This window comes from Antechinus flavipes, chromosome 4, assembly GCF_016432865.1.
Source record: "Antechinus flavipes isolate AdamAnt ecotype Samford, QLD, Australia chromosome 4, AdamAnt_v2, whole genome shotgun sequence".
Classification (NCBI taxonomy): Eukaryota; Metazoa; Chordata; class Mammalia; order Dasyuromorphia; family Dasyuridae; genus Antechinus; species Antechinus flavipes.
Genome location: NC_067401.1, coordinates 288,759,472 through 288,783,722, shown reverse-complemented (window position 1 = coordinate 288,783,722; position 24,251 = coordinate 288,759,472). Strand labels below are relative to the sequence as shown.

The 24,251-nt window shown below is 35.6% G+C and overlaps 1 protein-coding gene across 2 annotated transcripts in view; it reads right to left on the bottom strand.

Annotated features, from left to right (window-relative positions):
- Positions 1-10,138: 10,138 nt before the first annotated feature.
- AMD1 (adenosylmethionine decarboxylase 1) overlaps positions 10,139-24,251 on the bottom strand; it is a 39,059-nt gene continuing 24,946 nt past the window's right edge. The window contains exons 10-11 of one of the 2 annotated variants that reach the window (XR_007953608.1): positions 18,167-18,215; positions 10,139-10,622 (exon numbers count right to left, since the gene is read on the bottom strand). The gene's annotated coding sequence lies outside the window, so the exon portion shown is untranslated. Of the gene's footprint in view, positions 10,623-15,883; positions 18,216-24,251 lie in introns of those variants that run through there. The other variant, XR_007953607.1, reaches the window with a different exon arrangement.

The window sequence follows — 24,251 nt, the reverse complement described above, 5'->3', positions numbered from 1 at the left end:
AACTGATGCTGAGTGAAATGAGCAGGACCAGGAGATCATTATATACTTCAACAACTATATTGTATGAGGATGTATTCTGATGGAAGTGGCCATCTCTAGCAATGAGATGAACCAAATCAGTTCCAATAGGGCAGTAATGAATTGAACCAGCTATACCCAGTGAAAGAATTCTGGGAGATGACCATGAACCACTACATTGAATTCCCAATCCCTATATTTTTGTCCACCTGCATTTTTTATTTCCTTCACAGGCTAATTGTACAATATTTGAAAGGCCAATACTTTTTGTACAGCAGAATAACTGTTAGAGACATGTATACTTGTATTTAATTTATACTTTAACGTATTTAACATGCATTGGTCACTGGAGAGCAATTTGGATCAATGCTCAAAAAGTTATCAAACTGTGCATACCCTTTGATCCAGCAGTGCTACTACTGGGCTTATATTCCAAAGAAATACTAAAGAAGGGAAAGGGACCTGTATGTGCCAAAATGTTTGTGGCAGCCCTCTTTGTAGTGGCTAGAAGCTGGAAACTGAATGCATGCCCATCAATTGGAGAATGGTTGGGCAAATTGTGGTATATGAATGTTATGGAATATTATTGTTCTGTAAGGAAGGACCAGCAGGATGAATACAGAGAGGACTGGCGAGACTTACATGAACTGATGCTAAATGAAATGAGCAGAACCAGGAGATCATTATATACCTCAATAATGATACTGTTTGAGGATGTATTCTGATGGAAGTGGATCTCTTCGATAAAGAGAGCTGATTCAGTTTCAATTGATCAAGGATGGACAGAAGCAGCTACTCCCAAAGAAAGAACACTAGGAAATGAATGTAAACTGCTTGCATTTTTGTTTTTCTTCCCGGGTTATTTATACCTTTTGAATCTAATTCTCCCTGTGCAATAAGAAAACTGTTCAGTTCTGCACACATATATTGTATCTAGAATATACTGTAACCTATTTAACATGTAAAAGACTGCTTGCCATCTGGGGGAGGGGGTGGAGGGAGGAAGGGGAAAAATTGGAACAGAAGTGAGTGCAAGGGATAATGCTGTAAAAAATTACCCTGGCATGGGTTCTATCAATAAAAAGTTATTTAAAAAAACAAAAACAAAAACAAAAACATGTATTGGTCAACCTGTCATCTGGGCGAGGGGATGAGGGGAAGGAGGGGAAAAATTGGAACAAAAGGTTTTGCAATTGTCAATGCTGTAAAATTACTCATGCATATAACTTGTAAATAAAAAGCTATAATAATAAAAAATAAAATAAAAGAATATCATCTGAGAGGTGAATGCTTGAAAACAGAATTGGACCAATGTGCAAAGAGTAAGAGATGGCTGGTATACAGTTTATATACTTTTCTACCAGGCAAATATGGAGAAATGTGAAAACAATGATAGTAATTGGAAATGTATAATGTCTGCTCTTTGTGTAGGATTTATGGGAAGAAGTGGATAAGGGTTCTATTGAAGGAAAAGATGAGGATAGATTGCAATCTGTGCCTGGAAGAGAGTTATCTACATCAGTGAAAGATCATAGGTACCTTGATATAATTATGTGGGAGAAGATTAACTGCTAAATTTATGTAATTTAAATCTAATTCAAGACATAATTAGACCCCACTATAGTCTTCTAAAAAGAGATAAGAGGTGATCAAAATAATACTTAAGGATTAAGACTCTTGATGCCATATGTAATACATATAAAAGACAGGAATAAAAATAGGATTCCTAGAAAGCTAAAGCAGTAATCTATCTGAATGGATGAAAAAAGTATTTATTAGTTGTGTACAATGTGCATAGAACAGGAAGACAGTCTCTGTTCTCAAGAAACTCACATTCTAATGGGGGAGACAATACATATGGAAGATTTCAGTTGCAAGTCAGATGGAAAGGTCCCATAGTTCTTATGATTCAGAAGCAAATTATGATATTTAATGTCATTTTCATTAATAAAATTATATCATTTTCTGATATTGAGCTACTTGATAGTGCCAAGATTTTTTTTTCTGGGATCTTCAATAGATGTGACTGTAACATTTTCAGGAGAAAGTTACTATGTTGCCTCTCTGCAGGGATCCATGTGTTGGGATCCTGGGCTGTCTCCATCAGGGTCACAGAGGAAGTGGCGACTTGCTTGGGTCAAGAAGCCCTGATATAGATGTGGTTGTAGAAATAGAGAAAGGATACGTTGATACTTTGATGGATCTGTGATCTTATCATTATGGCTACTCTCTCCACGGATGCAGTTTAAATCCAAACCACTTTATCTAGGTATTTCTTGTCCTCTTATTTTCCCTCTTTATATTTACCCACAGAATAAGATTTCCTTAAAGTTTATTTTAGTATTCTATGTACAATATACCAATACCAACCCTGGTTTTGTTCTTGCTTCTCAATTGGTCGATATATTTTTTTAATCTTATCCCTGAATATTTCTCTCCTCTCTTCCCATTCCTTCTTCCTTCCTGTCCCCCTCAAGACTCAGACTCCCTATTTCAACCAAGTGTAGCAGCCACTTACAGGTCTTATTCCAATGTCGATTATTATAGAAGTTTTACTTGCTTTGTTTTTCTGGCTGGAACCAAGTACCCCCTCTTTATAGGGAACTTGGTGGTCCTTAGTTCCCAGACATTTGCCACATGTGTGCTGGACACAGCACAAAATCCAATTGACTTTAGCTCTATTTCAGTTCAGAATTCTGCAGCTGAATCTGTCAGCCTCAGTCTATCCTAATAATTGTAGGTATAGATCCTCATTCACCAGATCTGGATGGTATTTTGTTGTTGTTGTTGTTATTTTCCTGAGGCAATTGGAGTTAAGTGACTTCTCCAGGGTCACACAGCTAGGAAGTGTTGTGTCGGAGGCCTGATTTGAACTCAGGTCCTCCTAACTTCAGGGCTGGTCCTCTGTCCACTGTGCCAGTGAGCTTTCCCTGAATGGTATTTTTTACACTGTCTTACATGTGTAACAGCAGGGGTCACTGTATATAAAGTTTTAGGGTGAAAAGAAAAACTGAAAGTCAGAACCACTCCTTCCCAAAGTCAGGCATGAGTCAACAGTGAAAATGAGATTTTGCAGTGTTTGGGGAGATGAAAGGTCCTCTTTTATAAATTTTTTCTTTGGGGAGCTTATAAGATTATAACAAAATTACAATATTAATGTCTCCTGTTAGGAGAATAAAATATTCTCCTGTTAGAGGTCCCCTTAATGATGGGCCAGGGGTTGGGTCCTCAGGTCTAAATCTGGGGGAAAAATAATGTTCCTAATGTATGACTGGAATTATCAGAGCTTCCCCATTACACACTTAAGACAGAAAATAAAGAGCTTAAGGAAATATATATTTGGGGTGGGCAGCAAATATTTATGAGAAGTAAAACTAAATCAGTAAAGGAAAAAAAAAACTCATCATTTTATAGCAGAGTAATGAAACAAACTCAGACACAGTCAGCTGAGATAAGATAATGGGCAGGGATAAAGGAAGGTTTAATTTCTTCCTATTCATCACAGCTGCTTTTATCAGAACTTTAGTCACACCAGCAAGTCTCCAGTCAGCCCCATTGTTTTTTATTTCTTTGCTTTTGGCGTGGAAAAGGAAACTAACTGTCACTGTCCTTGACTCTGCTGCTGTTAAATTACTCCCAAGTCTTTTTTCATTCTCCTTCCCTGATGCCAGGGAAAAAGCAGAATGAGACACCTTTCTTTATACTCTTTTTCTTTCCAGACTCCTTTTGCACAATTCTCTTTAAGTCTTATCCCTTTCCCAAAACTGTGTGATTTTTTTTTGGCTGGGGAAATGAATGAAAACTCAAGATTTCAGAAGTCTGTGAGGGTTCAGGCCATTCCTCCCACCTGCAGGAGATCAGAATCTGATCCCCTCTTTCAAGGAGTCTGCTTTATGCGTCTTCACTATTGGTAATAATATTGCAATTTATTTAGACCCATGATAGCATGCAATTTATTTGTATTTTGGGTCATCCATGGTTTTGAGTCCTTGGAAATTATGGTGCCCCATCATTTACAATCATATAGTATCAACTAAAGAATAGTGGTGTTAATTTTGTTTCAGAGGAAAATGTTTCTAAGATAGAACACTCGGCAGAATGGTTTTGCAATTGAATCAATACATCTCCATAATATATTGGATTTAAGAATAAAGTTAATCAAAGAATCAAAGTAAGACTGGAGGACAGAGAAGATAATGTACATTCCTACTGCATGTTAAGATTCTCATAGCAATTTCCACAGAAGACCCTGTGAGTTACACTGTATATCTATATTATCCCCATTTTGTAGTTGAGAAAACTAAGGTTTGAAGCACTTAAATGGCTTGCCCAGTGTCATACAGCTAATTAAGGTTAGAACAGGAATTTTAAATCTAATTTTCAGCTTTAAAGGCATCATGGCATCAGTACATAACATGCTATGGAGTCAGGAACATGGGTTCAAATCTTTCATTTACTGGCAATATGATTACTTAATCTCTCTAAACTTCAAAATTCCTAAGATCAGGGAACTTAACCTTTTCTATGTGTCATGGACTTCCTGTATCAATGTACTCCTCCTAAGAATAGTATTTTTTTATTTATAAAATTAAATACATAAGATTACAATGGAAATCAATAATATAGAAATGTATTTTAAGAAAATTTAAACTAGGTTCATGGATAGGTTGCCAGCTCTGAATCTATTATCCTGGAATTCCAAGTCCACTATTTTTCCCCCCCAAATACTATCTGACTCTCTAAAATGTTACATAGCACAGTGTCTGGCATTTAGTAGGCACTTAATGTTTCATGACTTATTTTCTGTTTTTGATAAATGCACAAGCCTGGAAAAGTTAATTAGGTCAGTTTTTAACTGATTATGATACTTCGATATTAGTTTAGCTTGCAGGACCTTTGATCAGAATTAGCATGAAAAGAAAAAAATTAACATTGTTTCATGTGAAAATAGTGGAAATATTTTAGACATTTGTCAAATGTGAAAAAATTAGACAGGTCCTGAGCTTTCACAGAGAAGTTATCAGGAAGAGCCTAAAGCAGTTTCAGGTGTACAGCAGGATCTATGCTGAAACATGTTTTTTTGCTGGTGGCTCAGTTTCACTCATTAGCTATAGGAGCTTCATGATCTCTTGTGTAATTCAAGTTTAGTTCTGACCTGACAGCTTACTCTATTCTTTGAATCTCATTTCTTCTAATTTGGCTCCAATACTTGGATCACTTTGTAAAGATAGTCTCTTTAAAAGCAAGAAACCTCAGAGGTTATTTAGTCCATCTTTTTCATTTTGCACACAAGGAAACTGAAACCTGGAAGTTAAGGTCTTTTACTCTTAATCTAACACATTTTCCTATTCTGCTCCATGACTTTCTGGCACTAGGGTGATCTCAATTTGATAGAATTTAGCTCTCACTAACCAAAGTATCACTGCCAGAGATTCATGGACTTAAATGCTTAAGGGATAAACATTATGCTTTGACAAATATCATTCAATCAACAAGTATTTATTTAGCATTTGCAATGTGCCAGGAACTGTGCTAAACTAAGCCCTAGGGATATAAAGAAAAAACAAAAACAACTTCTGCCTTCAAAAAGCTTAAATTCAAATGAGAATATATATATGGACATACAAGATAAATAGGGAATAGATAAATTGTCTACTTATTCTTCCTCCTGGAAGATTACCATGACCCACAAGTGAACTGAATTTAAGTGAGGGAGGGTGCAAAATCAACAGCCTCACTTTCCCCTCCGGAGCCATCTGGGTCCAGTTATAGATCAAAACAACTTGAAATAGTTCTGGATGAAGTGGGAGATCTTGGCCTTTTTAAATTAAGGCCTTTATCAAGTCTCAGTTTGACTGAGGGAATATCCAATCAATGATTAAGGGAGGTTAGAAATGTGGCAGAAAATGGTCTCTTTTACCCAGTCAAAAAACCCTAACAAACACACACACACACACACACACACACACACACACACACACACATTGTGTATATGTATAAATCATATATTAACATATTATCATGTTAATTATATATAATGTTATGTCAACAATATATTAGTTATAATATATATGTGTAGGATAATTATATTTAGATGTTATATATGTATGTACATATATATTATATGTAAATATAAATAAGTAAATAACAACTGTTATTTACATTCACTCTCAAAGCCCAAACAATGACCAAGTGGATCAAGCTAATCTTAGAATAGAAAATACCAGTAGCTGGTGGGACTTGGGAAAATTATAGAGCTTGAATTAAGTCTTAAAAGACTTAGAGACTCCAAATAGAAGTGAAGAGGAAGAGTGTTCCTGGTGGGAGGGGGGTGGTGGGAGTAGTAGTGTAATCAATGAAAAGGAACGGACATAGAAGATAGAATTATTGTGAATCAGAAATAGCAAATAAACCATGAAGGGGAGTAAGGTATGAAAAGGTTGCAAAGAAAGAGAGGGAGCTAGGTTGTGAAGAACTTTAAATACCAAAGGAATTAATATTTTTTCTTCTAGATAAAAGGAAATCTGTGGAATTTGAATGGGTAAGGTCGGTAACATGGTGAGAACATTCTCTGAAAAATCACTTTTTGCATGTGGAAGGTGAATTGGAATGAGAAGAGATGAGGCAGGGACACCAAGAAGAAAGCTATTACATGATGATTATCTTGTAAAGACATAATTACTTTGATCAATGGAAATGACCAATCATGAATCTAGAGGGCTGCTGCTGAAACATTATCTCCCCACAGAAGAGTAATAGATGCAAGGTACAGAATGAGACAGATTCTTTGGATACAGTCAATTCATGAATATGTTTAGTTTAACTTCCCCCACCTCTCAGATGGGGGTCAGTAGGGAAATATAATTGTTAAGTGAAAAAAAATTTCAGAAAGTAGACTTATTAGTCCAAATGAGAGATGATGCTCAGGAGAGAAACAAATACATCTGGGAATCATTTGCATAGAAATGATTATTTTTAAAAAATCTTTCTTTTTTTTAATTAAAGCTTTTTATTTTCAAAACATATGCATGGATAATTTTTCAACATTAACCCTTGCAAAACCTTGTGTTCCAATTTTTTTTCTCCTTCTCCCAACCCTCCCCTAGATGTCAAGTCGTCTATGTTAAACATGGTAAAAATGTATTTTAAATCCAATATATTGCATAGAAATTATAATGGGAGTTGATAGGAAAGGGAGTTGACAAAATGCCCAGGGGAGAAAAAAAGGTGGTCAGGGAGCACCCACAATTAGTGGACATGACATGAATGAAGATCCAATCAAAGAGAATGAGGGGAGGTCAGTCAGGTAGAAGGAGAATTCAGAGAATTAGGCAAACTCTCCTTCCAGGGGTTTTCAAAATTTTCTAAAATGCACAGAGGTTTAAAAAAAAAAGTCGAGATTGAGAAAAAGTTATTAGATATGGTAAATAAAGGATCACTGGTAACTTTAGCAATAGAAATTTCAGTTGAATGATGAGGTCGGGAGTCAGATCAGAAGGTTTAGAAGAGAGTGAGAAAAGATTTATCCAAGACACCAAGTATAGACAGTTTGTTCGGGATCTCATTTCTCACTTGGGCAATTGCAGTACCTTACTAATTAGCAGAGAAGAGGAGGAGAGATATAGGACAATAGTTGGCAGGCATGGTAGGATCATAATCCTATTATAATAAAAATAATTACATAATATAACATGATAATTATGTATAAAATAAAACCATAATAACCTACATTTATATAGTACTTTAGGGCTTGTTTACAAATCACTGTGAAGTAAGTATGGTAAATATTATTAGCCTCAGTTTACAACAGGAAAGGGAATTTCAGAATTTAAATGATCTGCTCAAGATCTTACAACTAAGTTTTTAAAGTCGTGGTTCAAACTTCATTCTCCCAACTCAAAGTCTGTATTCTTTCTAAATTATGTAATGAAAAGAGCAGGGTTTCTTTCCCATTTCTTAATGCTCTGCCTCCCAAAACTCAGGGCCCATATGGTGTTCAGGAGTACCTCCACCTAAATATTCCCTTATGGAAGCAATACTTCTAAATTCCAAATTTTTTTTTAAATGATTTTTCCATCCAATGTTTCACTCCCCTAGGACCCTTTGCTAGGTGACAACTATTTAATCTCATTTTTAAAAATCATACTAACATTAATTGAAAGTAATGTTACCCTGCTAATGTTACTTTCAGATATATTATACTTTGATTCCTCTTGGGTACATAAAAGAGCACTTAGAATATAGAAGATACTGGATAAATAACTTGATTAATTTTAATAAGACTCGTCTGGTGACAACTCAAGAAAATTATTCTAATGGTGGAAATTTCAGAATGATAGTCTAGTGGGGAAGGCATTATTGGCCAAGATAAGGCATTGTGAATACTTCAGCTCACACCAAATGGAGAAGAAAAAAGCATTATTAAGTAGAATTCACATATTACCTTTTTTAGAATACTGTTAAACAGAGTGTTTATGTAAATTCGAACCCAAATGATTGCTAGACACAGCATCTTTCATATCTTACAATATTTAAAGCCATAAAGCTCTCTTTTGAGAGCTTAAAAAAAAAAAAGGCAAAAACAAAGAACAAAACTTTCTATTTCAAGTAACTTCATGATACTCCTGAGATAATGTAAGAAGACATCTTATAGGGAACAGGGCCAAGATGGTGGAGTAAAGGCAGGTACTCAATTGCAATTTCCCTTCCAAAGCATCCTGGAGTGGCAAGCCAGCAGCAGCTTTGGAGTTAGAAGCAGAATACATAGACAGAAGGCATGGATATAAGTAGACTATAATGGGATGATATCTAAAAAATTAAGAGGAAAGAGGGAGAAGAGGAAGGGAAGGATAAAATATGAGATACCATCATCTCACATAAAAGAGATGCAAAAGAGCTTTAACAGTGGAAAAGATGGAAGAGTAGCAGAGAAAACTTGAACCTCACTCTCATTGGAATAGTCTGAAAGAAGTAATAACATCCACACTTAGTTGGGTATTGAAAACCCTACAGAGAAGTAATAGGGTAAGGGGATTAGAGAAGGGGTAGGGTTGATAGGAATGAGGATAGGTTGGGGAAGATGGTTTGTCATAAACTTTTGAGAAGGGACAAAAAGGAAAATGATAAATGGGAAAAACAGATGGAGGGAAATACATAGCGATCATAATTATGAAAAAATTTTTAACCTTAAATCACTGATAAAAGGCCTCATTTCTCAAATATATAGAGAACTGAGTCAAATTTATAAGAATATAAGTCATTCCTCAATTGATAAATGATCAAAGGACATGAACAGGATGTTTTCAGATGAAGAAATCAAAGCCATATTTAGTCAGATGAAAAATGCTCAAAATTACTATCAGGCTGGCTAATATGATAGGAAAGAAAAATAATAACTGGAGAGGATGTGGGAAAATTGGAACAGTAATGTATTATTGATGATGTTGTGAACTGATCCAACCAATTTGGAGATAAATTTTGAATTATGACCAAAAGATTATCTGAGCACATGCTTTCATTTAGCAGTATCACTATTGGGTCTATACCACAAAGAGATCATAAAAAAGGGAAAAAGACCCACACATGCAAAAATGTTTGAAGTGGATCTCTTTGTGGTGATAAAAAAAAATGGAAATTGAGCAGATGCTTAATTGGGGAATGATTGGACAAGTTGAAGAGTATGTTATAGGATATTTTAGAAAAAACGATGAGCAGGATGCTTTCAGAAGAATCTGGACTTACATAAACGAATGCAAAGTTAATTGAGCAGAACCAAAAAAACATTGTACACACTAACAGCAATATTTATGTTGTTCAACTGTGAATAATTTAGCTATTCTCAGCAATACAATAATCCAAGACAATTCCAAAAGTCTTATGATGAAAAATGCTATCTACCTTCAGAGAAAGAACTAATGGAGGCTTTTTTACTTTATTTTTCTTGGATTTTGGTTTGGGCTTGTTTGTTTATTTTAGTCTGTGTTTTCTTTCACATGACTAAAATGGAAATAAGTGTTATATGATTACATATGTAAAATCTTTATCAAACATGACTTCTATGGAAATGTTTTGTGTATAACTTCATATATGCCTTTTTTTCCCTTTATACTAATTCACCCCCTTTTTTTTTTTTAAATAATTATAACTCTTTATTGACAGAGCCCATGCCTGGATAATTTTTTACAACATTATTCCTTGCACTCACTTCTGTTCCAACTATTTGCAAGCAGTCCTATACATGTTAAATATGTCACAGTATATCCTAGATACAATATATGTGTGCAGAATTGAACAGTTCTATTGTTGCACAGGAAGAATTGGATTCAGAAGGTAAAAATAATGCGGGAAGAAAAACCAAAATTCAAACAGTTTACATTCATTTCCCAGTGTTCTTTCTTTGGATGTAGCTGCTTCTGTCCATTCTTGATCAATTGAAACTGAGTTAGATCTTCTCTTTGTTGAAGAGATCCACTTCCATCAGAATACATCCTCATACAGTGTGGTTGTTGAAGTATATAATGATCTCCTGGTTCTGCTCATTTCACTTAGCATCAGTTCATGTAAGTCTCTCCAAGCCTCTCTGTATTCATCCTGCTGGTCATTCCCTACAGAACAATAATATTCCATAACGTTCATATATCACAATTTACCCAGCCATTCTCCAATTGATGGACATCCATTCATTTTCCAGTTTCTAGCCACTACAAAGAGAGTTGCCACAAACATTTTGGCACATACAGGTCCCTTTCCCTTCTTTAGTATCTCTTTGGGGTATAAGCCCAGTAGTAGCACTGCTAGATCAAAGGGCATGCACAGTTTGATAACTTTTTGTGCATAGTTCCAAATCACTCTCCAGAATGGTTGGATTCATTCACAACTCCACCAACAATGTATCAGTGTCCCTGTTTTCCCACATCCCCTCCAACATTCCACATTATCTTTCCCTGTCATTCTAGCCAATCTGACAGGTGTGTAGTGATATCTCAGAGTTGTCTTAATTTGCATTTCTCTGATTTTAATAATGACTTGGAGCATCTTTTCATATGGCTAGAAATTGTTTCAATTTCATCATCTGAAAATTGTCTATTCATATCCTTTGGCCATTTATTAATTGGAGAATGGTTTGATTTCTTATAGAGTCAATTCTCTATATACTTTAGAAATGAGGCCTTTATCAGAACCTTTAACTATGAAAATGTTTTCCCAGTTTGTTGTTTCCCTTCTAATCTTGTTTGCATTAGTTTTGTTTGTACAAAGGCTTTTTAATTTGATATAATCAAAATTTTTTGTGATCAATAATGATCTCTAGTTCGTTCATCTTTGGCCACAAATTTCTTCCTCCTCCACAAGTCTGAGAGATAAACTATCCTATATTCCTCTAATTTATTTATAATCTCGTTCTTTATGTCTAAATCATGGACCCATTTTGATCTTTTCTTTAAGTGTGGGTCCTTGCCTAATTTCTGCCATCCTAATTTCCAGTTATCCCAGCAGTTTTTTTCAAATAATGAATTATCCCAAAAGTTAGGATCTTTGGGTTTGTCAAACACTAGATTTGTTATAGTTTACTATTTTGTCTTGTGAATCTAACCTCTTCCACTGATCAACTAATCTATTTCTTAGCCAATACCAAATGGTTTTGGTGACTGCTGCTTTATAATATAGTTTTAGATCAGGTACAGCTAGGCCACCTTCATTTGTTTGTTTTTTTTTTTTTTTTTCATTAATTCCCTTGAGATTCTCAACCTTTTGTTCTTCCATATGAATTTTGTTGTTATTTTTTCTAGATCATTAAAATATTTTCTTGGGATTCTGATTGGTACATACATGCCTTCTTAATGAGGAAGGAGGAAGGGAGAAAATCTGGAACTGGAAGTTTTAAAAACAAATGTAAAAAATTGTTTTATATATAACTGGGGAAAATTAAGAAATAGTAAAGCAAAAAATATAAAGTAAAACCTGTATCATATTGTTTGCCTTTTTAAGGAGGGGGAAAGGAAGAAAGGGAGAAAGAAATTTTGGAAATCAACATTTTAAAAAAAGGAATGTTAAGAATTGTTTTTACATGTAATTGGAAAACTAAAATAGTAAAAGGGAAAAAAGAAGTCATCATACATTTATGACAAAGTAGCATCTTTGAAAGGCTAATATTCAGTGTTTAGTTTTAGCACTTTGACATGGGAACAGAAAAGTATCATAATTCAGTTTTCTTCAGGGAATGATATAATTTACTAAAAATGGATAGGACTCCTTGTCCCCTCAGTGATTGTTACCAATGAGGTCAGATAACAGAAGTTAATTGCTTCATTATATATTAAGATATCCTTGAGACCAAATAAATGATAAGGTACCTCCCCCCTTTTCTGGAAACTAGACAATTAACTTTTCTGGAATAGGAAGTGAGAACAGTTTGTTCTGAGAGTATATGATTTCATTCTTATAAAACTATATTTCCCAAACACATATTTATATAATTTTCATAAGTTTTTCTAAGTCATTAAGTGCTATATGGATTAGGAATAGTTGAGTATGGGCAAGATACTCTTACAGATTCTAGGATATTGCATCCCAAGAGCTGTCCTCCCTAAAAATCAAAAATATACCACTAGTCTAAAAACCAAAACTGTACTGAGTAGTAAGGGAATGCACAGAATAAGGTGAAAGAGGACCATATTGAAATCTGTAATGTTCAGGGAAAGAGTAAATAAAGAAAGGGCATGGATGAAACAATTTAGCTAGAAACTTGAAGTGATTGCAGAAATTGAGAACTCAACAGTTCAAATATCTTACTATGGATCTACAAATAACTACTGAAATGTCATATTATTAAAATATAAGTATTCCTAAAAATCACATAAATTGCACCACCTAAAACTGTTTCCTTTCTCTGCTCTTTGCTTTGCTTTTCCTAGAGATTAAGAGTGGGTTTTAACTTCCAGTCTACTTAGTTCTTATGTAAATTTTGATCACCAAAACCTAACCTAGCAAGATATCTTGGGGTTTTGGGGCTAGATTTTTTTTTTTTTTTTTGGACCATGTCTTTAACCCAAATCACTCTGGCTCCCATTTGGCTAGTAATAAATCCTAGCCAAGCCTCATTTAGTCACTGATTGGGTTCTGATAGTTCAAAATGGTGTAAATAGCAATTATTTTTGTTTTGGACAGAAACTTCTTATCCTCGATTTTTTTTTTTTTTTTTTGATTAGGTAAAAAGAGGTCACTCTTTGTTTCATTTTTTTACCTTAACTTTAATCACTGAACGGATGTTGCTTCAGTCAAACTGAATTTGGGGGAACATCTTAGCTAAAAAAGGCCAAGGTCTCTCACTGCATCCAGAGCCATCGCTAGTAATCCTGATCTATCTCTGGCCACTGGATCCAGATGGGCTCTACAGGAGAAGGTGAGGCAATAAGTAGACTTTGCACAACCCTCCCTCACTTAAATCCAATTCACTTGCCTGTCATGGCACACCCTACCTGCAGTCATGGTCCTCTTTCAGAACACAAGACAAACAGCAAAGTAGAATTCATATGCTAATTTTGACTTTTCTTTACCACTTTCGTTTTTTTTTTTTGTTAAATTTTTTATTTTGTAAAAAATTTCTTTACAACCTTATCCCTTGCACTCACTTCTGTTCTGACTTTATCCCTCCCTCCCTCCACCCCCTTCCCCAGATGGCAAGCAGTCCTATACATGTTGAATATGTCACAGTATATCCTAGATACAATATATGTGTGCAGAACCAAACAGTTCTCTTGTTGCATAGGAAGAATTGGATTCACCACTCTTACTTTCTATTACAAAAAAAAAATCTTTTCTCTTCTGGCTACCACTTGGTCCTAAAGTGTATCCAATTCGAACAACTTGTCAGTCAAATACTAATAACTGCATCCTTCTTTTATATAACCTATTGTGTACTTTATTACTGCACATTTATTACTGCAAATGGAATGACTTTCTCATTCAGTATACATTTGAAAACTGTTTTTTGAATTTTTTTTCACAGTAATTTTTACATTTACATTAGAAAATTTAATGATGCTTTGATTATTTTACCAATTATGTACAGATGAAACAGGGAGACTAATTTTCAAATTTTAAAGTTTCATTTTTATTGTTTTATTATTCATATTTATCACTTGCTTTTTTCCAATTCCCAAATGATTTTTCAATTTAGAATGAACTAGTTCATAGTAAGAAATCATTTTCTTATAAAAGAAACATTTTCTTTTTTGGGGGGGAAGGAGAAGGAAAGAGGTTAGGACCTGTGATTTAACAATTTGGGAAGCTCCACTCTACTGATACACAAATGCTCTGCAATATATCCCTAAAGAGTTGACAGAGGTCTTGACAGATGAAAGGATTTGTGCAGTCACATATTCTGAATGTGTCTGAGGGTGATCCCAGTTCCAACTCTCTCCAACATAAGCTTCCTCTTGAAATGAAATTTTCTACTCTTCAAACTGCATAGTTACATCAGTAATTTCAAAGGAATCTCATCAATGAACATAAATTTCTTGAATTATCTGAAATTTAATGTAATTATCATATCATGGAAGATTATAGTTAGAAAGGACTTTAAAGATTATTTAATTCAACCTTCACTATAGAAATGAGGAAACTTATGAGACATTGAGTGATTTGCTTATGGTCACACAAATGTCAGCATCTAGTGCTTCTTCCTCTCCACCATGATGGATATCCATTTTGAGGGCCAGCTATAGAATACTGATTTTTTTTTTTTTTAAATAAAAGGGAGTTTGAAGATATTGAATGGTCTGCAGTAACCTCAAATTTTCTGGTAAAGTATATCTTCTATTGCTTAATATTTATTGTTAATGAGGCAGCAGAACCCTTCTTGGAACAAGAGAATGTGTTTGTGGTCTTGCTTTAGCTTTAGTCCACTTTGTTTTTGATAAATGAAAACTGTACTTATCTAACGAGGCTATATTAATTATATTGCTATCATCTAATAGAATTGATTACTCACTTGTGATTCTTCCTGGCCTACCTTCTCTTCTATCCATTTTAAAAAAATGACTTTTCATTCATTCCTTTTCTTCTTCCTTCCTCCCCTATTTTGTTTTTTCCTTCCTTCTGCCCTTTTTTTCCTTCCTTTTTTCTTTCCTACTTCTTCCCTCCCTCCCTTCCTCTCTCCTTCTTTCCTTCCTTTTCAACTTATTCCCATCCCATTCTTCATCCTATCTCCTCCCTCATTACTGGGGGGCAGAGGGGGGGGGAATAGCCCTTGTTACAAAGCTACAGATGAAAAAAATTAATGTTCACATTTCTGTGAGTCTGAAAATGTTTAACTTGTTAGGCATCTTGTGTTCACTATCTCTTTTGTCAAGTGGTGAGCAGCATTATTTCATCACAAGTTTTTCAGAATAGAAATGGGTTATTGCATTGATCAGTGTTCTTGAGTCTTATGAAATTGTTTTACTATATAAACTTGTTCTAAGTTCATTTTTTATCAGTTCATGTAATATAAACTTGTTCTAAGTTCATTTTTTATCAGTTCATATAAATTCTCAAAATTTCTCAGGTCTCATTTCTTTGTGGTTTCAGTCATGTCCAATTCTTCATGATCCCATTTGGAGTTTTCTTGGCAGACTGGAGTAGTTTGCTATTTTTTTCTCCAGCTCATTTTACAAATAAGGAAACTGAGGCAAAAGGGGTTAAATGACTTGCCTAGGGTCACACAGCTAAGTATTTGAGGCTGGATTTAAACTCTAGAAGACTACAATTCCTGACTCTTAAGTCCCGCGCTGTATTCACTGTGTCACCTAGCTTTGTAGTAATATGCTGTTACATATACATATCTCAATTTGTTTACTCACTAAATTGATGGCTCCCTTTGTTAACAAGTTTCAAATGCTTAGTCACTTAAAAAACAAGCTACTACAAATATTTTTATTTATTATAGGTACTTTTCTTTGATTTTTTTTTCAGTATTGGATTAGTAGTAATATATCATTGGATAAAAAAGGCATGCACAATTTAGAAACATAGAAGGCAGAGTTCCAGATTGCTTTTGCAAAATTATCAAACTTATTAACAGATAGCTACACTGATACCCTTTCTTTTCCTACAAGCCCTCTAACTTTTGTCATTTTCTTTCTTCTTAAAAAATTTTCTTACTACTAATCTAATGGTATGAGGTCAAACGTCAAGGTACTGTATTTCTCTATTAATGATTTGGAGTATCCTTACATTAATTGTTCATAACCTCTACTTTTTCCTCTTGCTCTGGTTCTCCTACTTACATGGAGGAGGACTCATATATATTCTTATGTTTGCCTTGGTAATTATACTCCTAAACATTTTGCAAACTCTTAAATATTTGCATATTTTCTTTTCCTGCTAGGTTTTGCTGTTTAAGATACAGAAATGTGAATGATTTGTGAGTTAATTTTATATACCAAAACTTTGCTGAAGTTGTTTCAATTAATTTTAGATGAATCTTTAGGAAGTTTCTAAAAACTCTTTCTAAATACCTAATATTTATGGCACTATATTAAATAGTCATCATTAAAGCAGACATTATTTCATTTCCTTCTTATTGGAAAGGTCTCAAACTTTTCTCCATTATATGTATTTGCTTGATTTTGATACTACTCATCTTAGGGAAAATTTATTCCTATGCTTTCCATTTAAATCCATTGGATTTATTTATGTATCTATTAATGTAATCATATGGCTATTTTATTCTTAGTACACCATACTTTTTTCCCTCATATTGAACCAACTGTTTTCCTGGAATAAATCTAACCTGTACCTGTTCATACTGTATCTTTTTTTTTTTTTTTTTTAAATAGCTTTTTATTTACAAGTTATATGCACGGGTAATTTTACAGCTAAACCTTTTGTTCCAATTTTTCCCCTTCTTCCCCCCACCCGCTCCCCCAGATGGGAGGTTGACCAATACATGTTAAATATGTTAAAGTATAAATTAAATACAAAATAAGTATACATGTCCAGACAGTTATTTTGCTGTAAAAAGAATCGGACTTTGAAATAGTGTACAATTAGCCTGTGAAGGACGTCAAAAATGCAGGGGGACAAAAATAGAGGGATTGGGAATTCTATGTAATGGTCATCTCCCAGAGTTTTCACTGGGTGCAGCTTACTGTATCTTTGATGTTTTTGTAACCTTTAAACTTAAAGAGTTTGAATAATTTTGCACCAGTATTAAGAATTAACTTTTTTTTGCCTTGTCTTTCCCTGCTTTTTTTTTTTAAATTAAGATCATATTTATATTAGTTTGGAAAAGAGCTTAGTTTAACCAACATTTTATGTAGTATTACAATTAATTTTCCTTTGAATGACAGAATTCACTCACTTATAAATCCATCCAATCCTGTTTGGTTTCCTTTTGATCATTCAGGTAATCTGATGATTTTTAAAATCATCTCAAATTGTTTTCTAGATATATTTTTGATGGTACATATATTTTTCAGTATGGGGGGGGGGGGAGGGAAGGGAAGAGTTAAGTGACTTGCCCACATTTTACTCTAGGGTCAGTGTTTTATCTACTATACAAACTAGCCGCACTTTGCATCTGTTTGAACGTTTCTTCCTGCCTCACTGTTGTTTCTCTTTGATTGGCCTCTTCCAGTTTGGGGGAGGTGGAGGAGTTCCTCAGTAAGGTTTGCCTAATATTATTGTTCTAAGCCGCTAACTTTCCTTACTAATGCTTTCCTCTTAACTTCTATTTTATCATTACAATTTTACATTTTGTACTTTCTTTACTATTTGGATTTCTCTCAATCCATGGGAAATTTTTTTGTTGGATAGGTTTATTCCCATCTCCAGTCAGTTTCTGTATTGGGGGGGACAGGTGGTTGTTTGTATGTAGGGGTATACTCCCTCCCACACTCTAGCCTTTTGATTATTTGTGTGGTAATTAGAACTTGGGACACCCCCTCCTGCAGTAATCCTCAGGTTTTAGCTTCTGATATGGTTTAGGCCACAGCTGCCTAGGTTCTGGATCCAGGCAGTCTGCTTAGGTTGGGATCTGTCCCTTTTCCCAGAGGCTGCAGGTAAGATGAAGGAGGCCCTTTGCTGCACTCGGGTAGTTCGGTTCTGGGTGCTAGTCTGGTCCTTTCATCTGCTATGGACTTTGCTTCTTGTTTTACCTTCTACCTACCTCCTTATTCACTGCTTCCCCAGGATCTTGCAAGTCTTTTTGTGCAGTCCTGTATTGGATGGAAAAAATTATAGCAGATTTTCTCTTTTGCTTTGTCACTGTACCTTCTAGCACATTTGTACAACTTGACTGTGAGGGATAGTTCATTCAAATGATGGATTTTAAGACCAAGTACCACAGCTGGCTGAGGTAAAAGACTGAGACCTTCTTGACAGGGGAAAGGATACTGGTGATTGAAGTAAGAGTGCATGACAACTGACATATAAAACCATTAATGTAGACATAAGGTAAACAGTATTGCATATTTACTATGAATGGAATGAGCAATCTACAGGAAGTCTCATCTTTCAGGACCTTTGGGATACCATTGTCTGCTGACCACCCCTCTTTCATTCTGGATTTTCTTTCTTTCTTTGGCTCTCTTCCTGGTTCACTTCCTACATATCTGACTGTTCCTTCTTAATTGTTCTTTGCTAATATGCCATTTTCTCCCCAGCCTCAAACATGTCCTTCCCACCACCATCCAAAACGATGCTCTCAGTCCTTTTTTTTTGTAGTCTTTACAAAATTGCTTCCCTGGGAAATGTCACTTACTTTCACAGGTTCACTTATCTCCTCTATCCAAATAGCTTCTACTACATTTCATTATCTTGTGCCCCCCATGTCCTAGTTTTCCTATTTCCCCCAAAATCTATTTCTTCCTAACATCTCCCTTTGTTACCCAGACTAATTCCTTCCTCCAGTTCTACATTGATAGTATCTCTTATCTATTCCCTCTTTTCTGATACCAAATCTATGACACCCCTAACTCAACAATCTTGATTGCTTTCTCATAGCCTTTAGGACAAAATACCAACTCCTTAGCTATGGCAGTTAAGGCTCTTCACAATGTGGATCCAATCTATTATTCCAGACTTACTCCTCCTCTTCCACATACTCAAGGATTACCAGTGAAATTTCCTTTTTGGGGAGCAGGGGGTGGGGGAGAGATAGGGGGAAAAGGGTTTCACTTCACATTTTTTTGCCTGTCTCAACTGGAAAATGGGGATAACAAACCATGCCTTGTAAGATTTGATCAAATGAAATTTGTAATAAGCACTTATCAGTATGTCTCATAAAACATGCTATGTAAATGCTCAATTTCTTCCCCCCTTCCCTTTCCTTTTTTTTTTTGCCTTAGATTTCACTTAATTTTTCAGGAGTTTAAATAGTTAATCCAGAACTAACAAGAGAATTACACATGTGAGGGTCTATGATTGTGGATTCTGGAATATCACCATTTTTTTTTTTCATTTAAAAAAATTTTATTGATATTTACTTTACATTACATTTACAGAGGACTCCCATTTCATGAGATTGCTTTTTAACAAAGTAAAATAGTTAAGAAAAAACTAAATAATACAGTGACCTCATCTGAAAGTGCATGCAACATTTCTCATTTGTAGCACTCCTTTATTTTTTAAAAAAATTGAGAAATCTTTTTCCCCTCCCTCCCACCTACCACTGGAAAAGAAAAACAAATTTCTTGGGACAAATATGCATAGTCAAGCAAAAAAATTCCCTCAATTGCTGTATACAAAAATAGTTCACCTCATTCTGCACCCTCAAGCTATTATTTCTGTATAATAGATAGCATGTTTCAACACTGATCCTCTGGAATACTGAATGGTCATTGTACTGATCAGTTCTTATAGCTTTCAAAGTTGTTTTTGTGTAACTTGTTCTGATGCTAGTCACTTTTTTTTTATCAACTTATAAAAAAATTCTCAAAATTGTTCTTTTTTGTATTATTACATCATAATATAAATTATTCTTCTGGTTGTGCTTACTTCAATATACAAAGAAATAACAGCATCTTAGAAACATTACAAACAACTCAAAAGGGTCATAGAAAGATGGATGGCTGATAAAAAAATCTGCAGTAAATAATGATAAATTATGGAAGAGATGTGGTATTGATAGTATCAAGGACATAAAAGGACTAGAAAAGGAGATAGTGAATTAGGCCTTTCAGTAGAGATACCCAAAGAGAGGAGATTTGTTTCTTTTGTTTCAACTCCTTCATTTTGGTAGCAAATGCCTCTCCAAATAAAATCTTTTTAAAATGTTTTCACTGGGGGGAGGAGGAAACACACAATGCTCATGTATACAAAACTTTTATTTGTAGCCTGAAGCAGACTGAATCTAGATTTGGGTGATGGCTCCTCCATGAATTGTTGGGGTATATGGCAGCTCCAAAGACCGCTTCCAGCATTCCCACTTTGTTCCAGCTCTGACATGTTGCAGATGGGAAATTACTCATTAATGACCAATGGTGAGAAGTCTAGTTGGGCTGGATTTCAGCATGTAGGCGAATGATATATAAAGAGATTAGAAATGGATGGGCTGACTTTCAAAGAGCTTTATGGGATAATTTATACTTTATTTTAGAAACAAGAGGGAGCCACTGGAATTAAGAGGCCACCAAGAAAGATAAGGACTTAGGACAGAGCTACGGGGGCATGTTGTAGATGAAGCAAAGAGAACATTAAGCAGTAGTCAGCTAGGTAGGAGAGCCAAGAGAGAATATTCAAAGGAATGGGAATGGAGTATCAAATGCACTAAAAAGAGGAAGACAAATGAAAAATGCATCAGATTTAGGGATTAAAAAGAGAACTGCAAGGAGCCAGATTTGCAACAGCTGTACAAGAGGGAAACTTTTTTTTTATAAGTCTGGCTGAGAAAGGGAGAAATAAGGTGTTGTTAGCACCCTTGGGCGACAGATCTGCAGACAGAGCAAGTCTCAAAAGACTTAGCTACATAGATCTACTGTCCTTTCCTTATCTCAGAACAATATGCCCAGCCAACAAAGTGACAGGAACAGTTGTGCAGTGGATGTCACAGCAACCTGAGAAGTTTTGTTTTAATCTGCAAGATTTATGGACAGAGACCATAGTCACATCAGGCAGTTCAGTACTACTGGAAAAACAAAACCCAAAAAACACCTGATGCTAACAGTGACTAGAGCACCCTCTCCCCCATTCCCTTAATTCACTATTGTTTTTTACAGAATCTAGGCAGTGATTGAAATAACTTACCCAGAGGCATCGATGGTGAAATCTACTCTCTGCATCAACTTTATTGCTAATGCACAGGTTGCATTACTTACTATCAAGTGTATTTTTAACTTTAGCAAGTTTGGTCTGTACAGTTTGTTACCCTGCACTTTCTCCTAACCCTATCTACTCCCCATAAGTTTACAATGGAAGGACACATCCTGACCCAGTAGAAAGACTCATGTGTGGTCAGTCAGTTGTAAAGTGTTCCTCAACCTATTTATACCCGTATATTTATACACTACCTCTAGGTAGTGATAATCTGAGGATAGTGGTGGCTTTTTTAAGAATTGAAAAAACAAATATGTGAAAGCAGTAGTGGAGAAACCAGCAGGGGGATGAACATTTCAGAGAAAGCACAAATCAAGGGCAGTAAGTGCAAAATATGGTAAATGGGGGGGTGGGGGAGGGAAGGATTCTGAGAAGATGGTGTAGTAGGCCAATTTCAAGATCTCCAGATTCTCCCCACAAACAGAACAAATTTGTACCTCAAACTAATTAGTGAAAAGATTAAGAAGATTTGGGGCAGAACAGGGTCTCCTGATACTGCCCAAGAAGACTGGAGGACCCCAGATGGGGATTAGCCCATAGGAAGCATCTCCAGGCTAACTCTGGGGCTAGCTGGGTAAGGTTGGAGCCTCAGCAGGAACAGAAACTTGCACTCTGACAGCCTGGAGTCTGAGGTTAGGATGGCTGTGTTATCAGATAAAAGGAGAAAAAAAGAACAAAGTGAAAAATAGAGAACAAAAAAACCACCAGGATGAAAAGGCGCCCCCCCCCCCCCCGAATATAATTTGACTTATATATACTTTCCTGAACTGGAAAAATCAGTTATATTTTGAATCCGCTCTGACATTCTGCTGGGCATATGACGTTATGCTTTCTTTTGGTTATTCTTTTCTGTGTTATTTTGTGTTTTTGGTTTTCTTGGCAAAGATACTGGAGGGCTTTGCCCTTTCCTTCTCCAGGTCATTTTATAAATTGAAGCCAATAGGACTTATTTAACATGTGAATTCAGAAAGATATTTTTTCTGATCCTGGAGCCCCATGCTCTGCATTGTCACTACCCATGAGACCAATTCAAATTTGACCTCAGACATTTAACTAGCTGTGTGACTGACCAAGTTCCATCGTTTTCTTCAGCTACAAAATGGGGATAATAGCACCTATCTCACAGGGTTGCTGTGAGGATCAAGTAGTGTTTAAGTACAGTTCCTTACACATACATAGTATGTGCTTAATGCTTATTCAATCCCCATTTCCCTTACCCTAAATAGAAGTTGGTTTTGTCAAAGTAAAAGATACCTTATTTGCCCATGTCTAGGGATAAGAATAGGGGATATTAGGTGTTTGGAGATGAAAAAGAGGAGGCTCATAACCACTAGCCCAATTTTCTCAGTAAATTAAAGGTCTCAAGCTGAATTGGGTTGGGGAATGGGATTGAGATAAATGAAAATTTGTAAATTTTTAGTATGAAATTAAGAATTGCTTTTCTAACTAGATAAAGTTAGCTTAGTTGAGACTTTTCCCAGCTCTATTTAGGAGTTTAAGAAGAGAGGAACCAGATAATGGGGATTAAGTCAAGGTGGTTTAAGAAGAACTGGAAGATTAGGGAATTGGGGAAAGCATCAATATGGATGTGTCAATCTCTTCATAGGAAGAAAGGGGGAAAAAATTATAGCCCTTACTTATCTTGTGAAAGAATAATCTGTGGGTAGGTTCATAGTTGACACCATGATTTTAAAAAGATATAAAATTTTTATTACCCACAAAAAAGTTGGTGAATGATGGTATCAGCCAAGTGTGAAGGTACCGTATATACTCAAGTATAAGCCGAGGCTCCTAATTTTAACCCAAAAATCTGGGAAAATTTATTCTATCAGTAGGTTTAGGTAGTACACCAGTGCCCGCAGAGGAGCAGAGCAGTTGCCAGCATTAGTATACAGCCCGGTTACCGACTGTGATACTACAGGAACAGCTGCATCACCGTAGCAACGGCCAGCCCTGTAGTATCACAGTTGGCACTTGCGCTGTATACTACACAGCAGGGGGGCATTCAAAGGGATATTTACACGTTTTATCTAGTGATTCGAGTATAAGCCAAGGAGGGGATTTTCTGCCCAAAAATTGGGCAGAAAAACTCGGCTTATACTCAAGTATATATGGTATATTGTATATGTGTATCTTGTGTGTATGTGTAGATTTGGATTCAGATTCCTATATGAAGGAAGCATTGTCTTCTGAGGGTAGTTTAGTCTACATAATAAACAGCACAGAAAGGTAGGCAAGATTGGAATGAAATATAGGTAGATGGATAAAATAAACAGTGGAGGGAATTTGCTACATATAGCAGTAGCAGCAGCTACCAGCAGCAAAGTGGTACAACGGTATAGAGTACCAGCCCTGGAGTCAGGAGAACCTGAGTTTAAACCTAATCCCAAATAGCTGTGTGACACTGGCTTAAGTCACTTAGAATGAAAATGAAGTATGTTCAGTCTCAGTAGGTGATTGTTTTAGGGGTGAAGGGCAAGGTGAGGCTGGCATTAGTACCCACATTAATCTGTTGGTGGTGGATATAAAATGATTATGTTCATGCAACCTCTAAGTCGGCTAATTTACAAAGACAAAAACCCCCTTTTTTGGAGGGGTGTGTGCATATGAATCAACTGATGATATGCAAAGAATGACTGGGCCATATAAAACAGATGTTGCTGCCACTAAAAGTGACTGCTTTAATTTCCAGAAACTAGTAAGAGACTAGTACAAAAAGTATGCTCTCATGGTACATTTTGGATCACATTATAGACATTGTGCATATTTCTGAGGGCCTACAAGTATAACAAAATATTAGTTTTATTTGCCATTTATTCGACTATTCTCCATCTGATGGGCACTCATGGGCACTCCAAGTGCCACTGGAAATATTTTGGTATGTCTTTTTGTCTGACTTTCAGGGTAGATGAGATTTGTTGGGTCAATGGGTATCTCGA